Raw genomic sequence first — 6,495 nt, forward strand, 5'->3', positions numbered from 1 at the left:
CCATCAAAGTCTGAATACTCACAAAAATGAGTTTCGTCACTAGTCATGTGTCTGGAGTACCCACTATCAAGATACCATTTTGAACTATTGCCGACTTTCTGAGTAGTATAATTACTAGCCAATTGTTCTGATATTTCTCACCCTCTAATCCTACACTATTGGACATGATTCCAACTTCAGTCAAGATCACTCTCTAGGTGGTGAAGCCCTTAAGAGAGACCCGCTCTGATACCAATTGAAATTGCAGTAATGACCACTTTAGTTGAAGTAGGAATATGCCAAGATGTCCTAGAGGGGGGGTGAATAAGACTTTTAAAATTTTATGATGATTTAAAACCTATCAACCCTATCCTTGCCTAATATGCAAATAGCAGGATTTCTTTAATGTAACTCTACTGGCTTTCAAGGCAGATAGATGATCCAATCATAAGGCTATCCAAAAGATAAACAAGATGTACAACATAGTTCATGATGGATGCGACTGTGTGTGAGGTGTGATTCTACTTAGTTCCAGATAATCATGTACACATGCCATATGAGAACATTCAGAGAAATCACACAACTAGTAGAAGTAAATAACAATCTCAAACACAGTCATTTTTATAGTGGTTCGACTATGTGTCTACTCCACTTCCGCCAAATGCACTCAACCCTTGAGTGTACTGGATCTCATTAACGGAGATTTCAAATTAGGTTCAACTCAAACTAGTACAACCTACACTAGGCTGATTATAACGTGTCTCCACGACACAAGTTTATGCCCCACACAGGAATGATCAAAAGGGTCTATGGATTCTAATAACTTACAGATAAGTAGATGAGCCCTATTTAGCACGTTGATGAAGATCTCTTCCTTTGATGACCAAGAATCTTCAGCTCCCTTAAACCACAACACAGATGATGCTCCAATGTAAGGCAACGGTTTAGGTCAAGGTTATGTTGGAATCTTACTCTATTAGATGTTTTCCTATATTAGAAATAGAGTGATTCCAACCATCTATGCATTCAAGGTATCCTAGCTCAATGATTTTCCATTAAGGTGGTAGTTGTAGGATCCTTGAATGTGGAAGTTCATTCCCCAATCTACTCTATTGAATATCAATGATGAGGGTGGATTGGAGGATAAACTCCCATGAGAAAAAAAGGCTTAGGGTATATGATTTGGATTTAAACACTCAAAAGCTTTATCTATTTTTTCTACCAACAACCAAAGGCAAGCTATCGTTAAATAGGCAAAAAGTTCCAACGGAAATAAAATAGTCATATTTTTGACAGAGTTCGATATCATTGAGCAAGGTTCGATATCATCGAGCGTATACTCTCAATAGCTTTGAATGGCTGCTCGGTGACACGAACTCAATCTGTCAAACGCTTTTGAACCTTTTGCTAACTGGTTGAGGAAATCGAACACTCTTCGATGTCATTGGATTTCGAACTCCAATTTTATCGAAACAAGGTTCGATTCCTCGACATTTGAAAATATGAGAGTAATTGCCTTTGAAACTTAATAGGTATTTGATATGATCGAGCATCCCTCGATATCATCGGAATTTGAATATCGATGACGGTGGCGATTCATCGATATTTTCAAGGAATTTTCCTATAAGCTTGTTGGACAGTTTGTGTCCTATTTCGATGACATCGACCTGGCCTCGATATGATTGGTATTTGAATATCATTTTTATCGAGTGATCTTCGATACTTGAAAGATTTTACCTGAAAGCTTGCTGGACAGTTTTGTGTCCCAATTCGATATCATCGAAGGTCTATCGATATCATCGAGGTTTAAATTTTGAGGCTCTCTTTGAGATATCGAAATCACATGATTTGCCTTAACAGCATATTGAACACAACTGACCAGATGTCGATTTTATTAAGCCGTCTTTATGAACTCGAGATTCAAAATTTGATGATATCGAACATTCCATCGATTCATCGATAATTCAGTCTAGAATTCTTTGTAGTTGCTGGAGATCAGAATCCTTAATTTGATAATATCGAGTGGGTTTCGAGGACATTGATAACAGGGTTCGATTTCATCGAACCACGTATCAATAAATTGACAAAGGAAGAAAACTTAGAGATTTTTCTAATTTTGCAAAATAGTTTTCTCACCTTAAACCCTAAGATGTTCTATCCATTTTTAAGGGTTTTATATACTTGGTGTTTTGGGACATGGGATGTGAGGCTAAGGTTTACCTTTGACAAGTTCAGGCACACATCCTGTTGAGGCAGATGCTTGAACAATCTTCTTATGGGGTTCACTTGTCTTGCTGACTCAACACTCATGCTAATTGACAAATTAGGGCACTTTCAGCAGTTGCTTCATCTGCTGCCATGTGCAGATTGGTGCTTTCGTCTGTCTTGCCCATGTGAGTTGTAGTTGCTCCCACCAAGCTGAAGCTCCACCTTTCAACTTGTAGGCCACAAACTTGACCTTTTTTGCTTTCGGGATGTCCATATAGTCGAAGAATCTCTTAACCTCAGAAAGCCAATCGAGGAAATCCTCAATGTGTAGTTGGCCATTGAAGGTAGGAATATCAACCCTCATCTTGAACTCTTAATCTGCTCGATCACCACCATGTTTGGGATATTGGAAGACTATGTCGTCGACCTCCTCGTTGTTGGATCGTCCTTCCTCAGGAATGATTCTTTGGTTCGTTGTTGGCATTATTCTACGATTAGGGTGATCATGAGTTCCAATAATAGCTGGTGGTGGATTACCATCATGAACATGGAGCTGCCCTAGGGCCTTTGCCAAGCGATCCGTCATGCGATCGATGGAAGCTTACAACCCTTGCATGGTTTGCCGATTCTCTCTCTGTGCTACTGCGAAAGCTACCGCCATTAAAGGTAAATTCCTTAGAGCATCATCCATAAGATTGTTACAGTTGAGACTCAAATATTACATAATATTTCTAATTTATATCTTGGTTTTATGAACATAAATCATCTTAATATTTTATTTTACTCATGTATGTGTTGCAAGGTGAATTTAAGAGCTTGGATTGAAAAATGGTGCTAAAAAGTAAGAATTTGATGCTAAAAAATCACCAAGGCAAGGGATGGATCTTATGAGATCAAGATTGAAGAATTCACATACCAAAGATCCAAGAAAACCAAGTGAGGAATGAAAAGAATTGAAGATTTGAAGTGAAGAATCTTGAAATCGTCTTGAAAAGTGTATTCTAAAGCTCTGAAGTCTATTTTGGAAAACTGCGCAACAGGAAGTCTGTTTTAAACGAACTATGCAGCGAGAAGTCTATTTTGAGAAAATACGTATATTTGAGGCGTTTTCTAGGGTTTTTCAACTTTGTACAAAAATTGGAGTTCCCTACTTATAAATAGGGCTTCCTAGGGCATTCTAAAACATCATTAGAAGTATTCAAGAGGCTTTTAAAGAGTTTTTAGTTTTATTAAAGCTTTATAAGTTATTTTTTTTATTTTAGATCTTTTCTATTTGCATTTTTTTCTTCTTTTTTTCTTGTTGTTTTTTGTTTTTGTAATTTATTATGTTTTTCTAAGTTCCTTCTAGCCCAAGCTAGAAGAGAAGCATGTGGGTTTAATAATTTTTTAAGATTATGATGATTGATTGTTTTAATGATGAGAAGAATGGTGTATGCATGTTATCTATTATTTAAGTTTTGTTTTTTATCCTCTTGTACGATCTATATGTTTCCATTATATGAGATCCACATTGATGGATAGGCTTACCCTAGATCAATCAAATTTCCTAGATAGGAGAGGTTCTCAACCTGTTATATTTCTTTGATATTCATTATCTTATAGATATTGAATACTTAAAATCACTGGCGCTTGAGAATATATGTCAATGGTGCAAATCCATTATTTTCTAATCTTTTATATCATTTATTAAAATATTTAAACTACTTTACTTTTTCGATTAGGCTGACCATAGTGCTCAGATCCTAGTTGTGTTATCCAAGTATCATGATTTTGGAACATTAACCTATATGTGGAACTTTGAAGCTTGGGTGTTATTTTATTCAGTTGAATTACATCCATTCAAAAATTCCAAAATCAAATCATCAGATTAATTTTTATTACTTAGTTTGTTTTGCATTTGATTTTTTTTCTTCTCACAATTCATCTCCCTATGGGATCGACCCAGTATTCACGGGATATTACTTACGAACCTCTGCACTTGGAGGCAAGCAATCAAGTTTTTGGTGCCGTTGCCAGGGAGAGACTAAGATAGATCAGATCTGTGTAAGATAGCTAAGGTAAGTTCTCTTCTAAACCCTTCAGATTTTCTGTAGATTTTTTTTACTCTTTTCTTTTTCTTTAAAAATAAATTCAGTTAGGTCTTTCAAGCACTAACTATGACATAAGGTTGCCCTGCTTGGGATTTTATCACCTAAGTGCTATGGTTGTCCTACAGTTGCTGTTTGATCACAAAGATCATCTGCTGAATCTATTTTCTAGATTAGCATAGTTTAATTTTTGCATTTGTTTTACTTTATTTATTTATTTATTTTTGTGGATTGAACCCTCATGATTGGCGCTACCACCTGGGTTGTTGATTTATTTTGCTTTGTAGATTGAACCCTCATGGTCGGTCCTGCCACCTGGGTTGTTGATTTATTTTGCTTTATGGACTGAACCCTCATGGTCGGCCTTGCCAACTGGGTTGTTGATTTAAGTTTTTATTTTTATTTTCACCAGGGTTGTTGATTTAAGTTTTTATTTTTATTTTAAGTATCATACTTGCTATTTAAATTAGTGGTATTTGTTGTGCGGTGTGGATGGTTTATGTCCCGTTGGAGTAGGGATCAAAACAATCGACTCTCCTCTAAAGGGGGACTAGTTCTAGGCCCTGATCATTCACTTAGAAGAGGCACTCAATATCACTTGGATTCCATGGCAGACCCAGTTGATAATCCAAATCCAAATCTGCCAGATCCAACTATAAATCAAAATAGAGAAAATCAACATAATCCTCCTCTTAAGGATGAAAATGAAGTTCATAAGAATGTGTTAAACCAACCACGGACTTTACGTGAACATTTACACCCTAAGAGATTAACTTTATCATCTTGTATAGTGTTCCTTGCTCACACAGGGAACATTGATTTTAAACCAGGTGTGATTCAATTAATTCCTAAATTTCATGACTTAGATTCTGAAAGCCCCTACTTGCACCTCAAGGACTTTGAGGAAGTAATTGCAACGTTACAAGTAAATAATGGCAATAGGGATATACTTAAGCTTAGGTTATTCTCATTTTCTCTAAAGGATTGGGCCAAAGCATAGCTCAACTCTCTAAGACCTAATACCATCACTTCATGACAAGCCTTAAGTAGAGAGTTTTTGAAAAAGTTTTTTCCCGAGTACAAAACAAATGCACTAAAACAAGAAATCATGTCATTCTCCCAAAAGGGGAATGAAATATTTTTTCAAGCTTGGGAGCGCTTCAAAGACATTCTAATTACTTGTCCACATCATGGTTATGAACCATGACATGTAATTGATGCTTTCCGAAAGGGGCTCACCATGGATACCCGTTAGTTCATAGAGATGATGTGTGGTGGAACCTTTCTGACAAAGATCATAATGAGGCTTGGGATTTTTTAGATATGTTAGCAGAGAATACGTAGACATGGGATGTCTCTGCTAAATTAGACCAAACTAGACCCATTCCTAGAGAGAAAGTGGGAATGTATGTCCTAAGAGAGGAAGACGACCTTAATACAAAATTCACTGCATTGGCTAGAAAGGTCGAAGCCTTGGAAATTAGGAAGGTTGATATGGTTAAAGCAAACACTTCCTTAGGTAATTTTTGTAGCATTTGTGGTGGTACAGACCATGACACAAAGGATTATCCAATAATCTCAGTTGTACAAAATATCACGCATGAGCATGATCAAGCAAATGCTATAAATAATTACCAAAGGTCAGTTATGCAACCAATGGGAAACACGTACAATCCAAATTGGCGTAACCATCCTAATCTTAGTTGGAGGAATGGACCACAAATTAATGCGCCTAATGCACCTCAAATGCCTTCACAAAAAAACTTCTTTGGGGCACCTAACAATGCACCATATGTGCCCCCGCCAAAGCAATCATCTGTGGAGGATGCATTGACCACATTCATGAACTCTCAAGCTCAAATGAATCAGTCTCTAATCCAATCAAATCAGAAATTAAAGACAGTTGTGGCTAGGATTGAGACTCAACTAAATGTTAGGGAAAAAGGCACCCTTCCTTCTCAACCTGTGCCAAACCCTCGAAACACACATTTCATTGGAGACTCAAATCCAAGTGAGCTACATCATGAACAAGCTAAGGCCATCATTACCTTGAGAAGTGAAAAAGAGGTCCATAACAAGATAATGCAACCGGTAGAAATACTGGAGGATGAGCCACTGTCTCAAGAAAATGATGAACCAGCTATGGTTCAAGAGCCGCAACAGCAAAAGGATAAAGAGACTAAGTCATAAGAGCCTCCAGTTCCGTTCCCATCTAGCTTCC

The 6,495-nt window shown here is 37.0% G+C and overlaps 1 non-coding gene across 1 annotated transcript; it reads right to left on the minus strand.

Moving 5' to 3' along the window:
- Window positions 1-5,364: 5,364 nt before the first annotated feature.
- LOC131230004 (small nucleolar RNA R71) lies at window positions 5,365-5,471 on the minus strand. The gene has a single exon (XR_009163735.1). It is a non-coding gene; the product is annotated as a small nucleolar RNA R71 (small nucleolar RNA).
- Between the last annotated feature and the right edge of the window lie 1,024 nt (window positions 5,472-6,495).

The sequence above is a fragment of the Magnolia sinica genome, chromosome 16 (genome assembly GCF_029962835.1).
Source record: "Magnolia sinica isolate HGM2019 chromosome 16, MsV1, whole genome shotgun sequence".
NCBI lineage: Eukaryota > Viridiplantae > Streptophyta > Magnoliopsida > Magnoliales > Magnoliaceae > Magnolia > Magnolia sinica.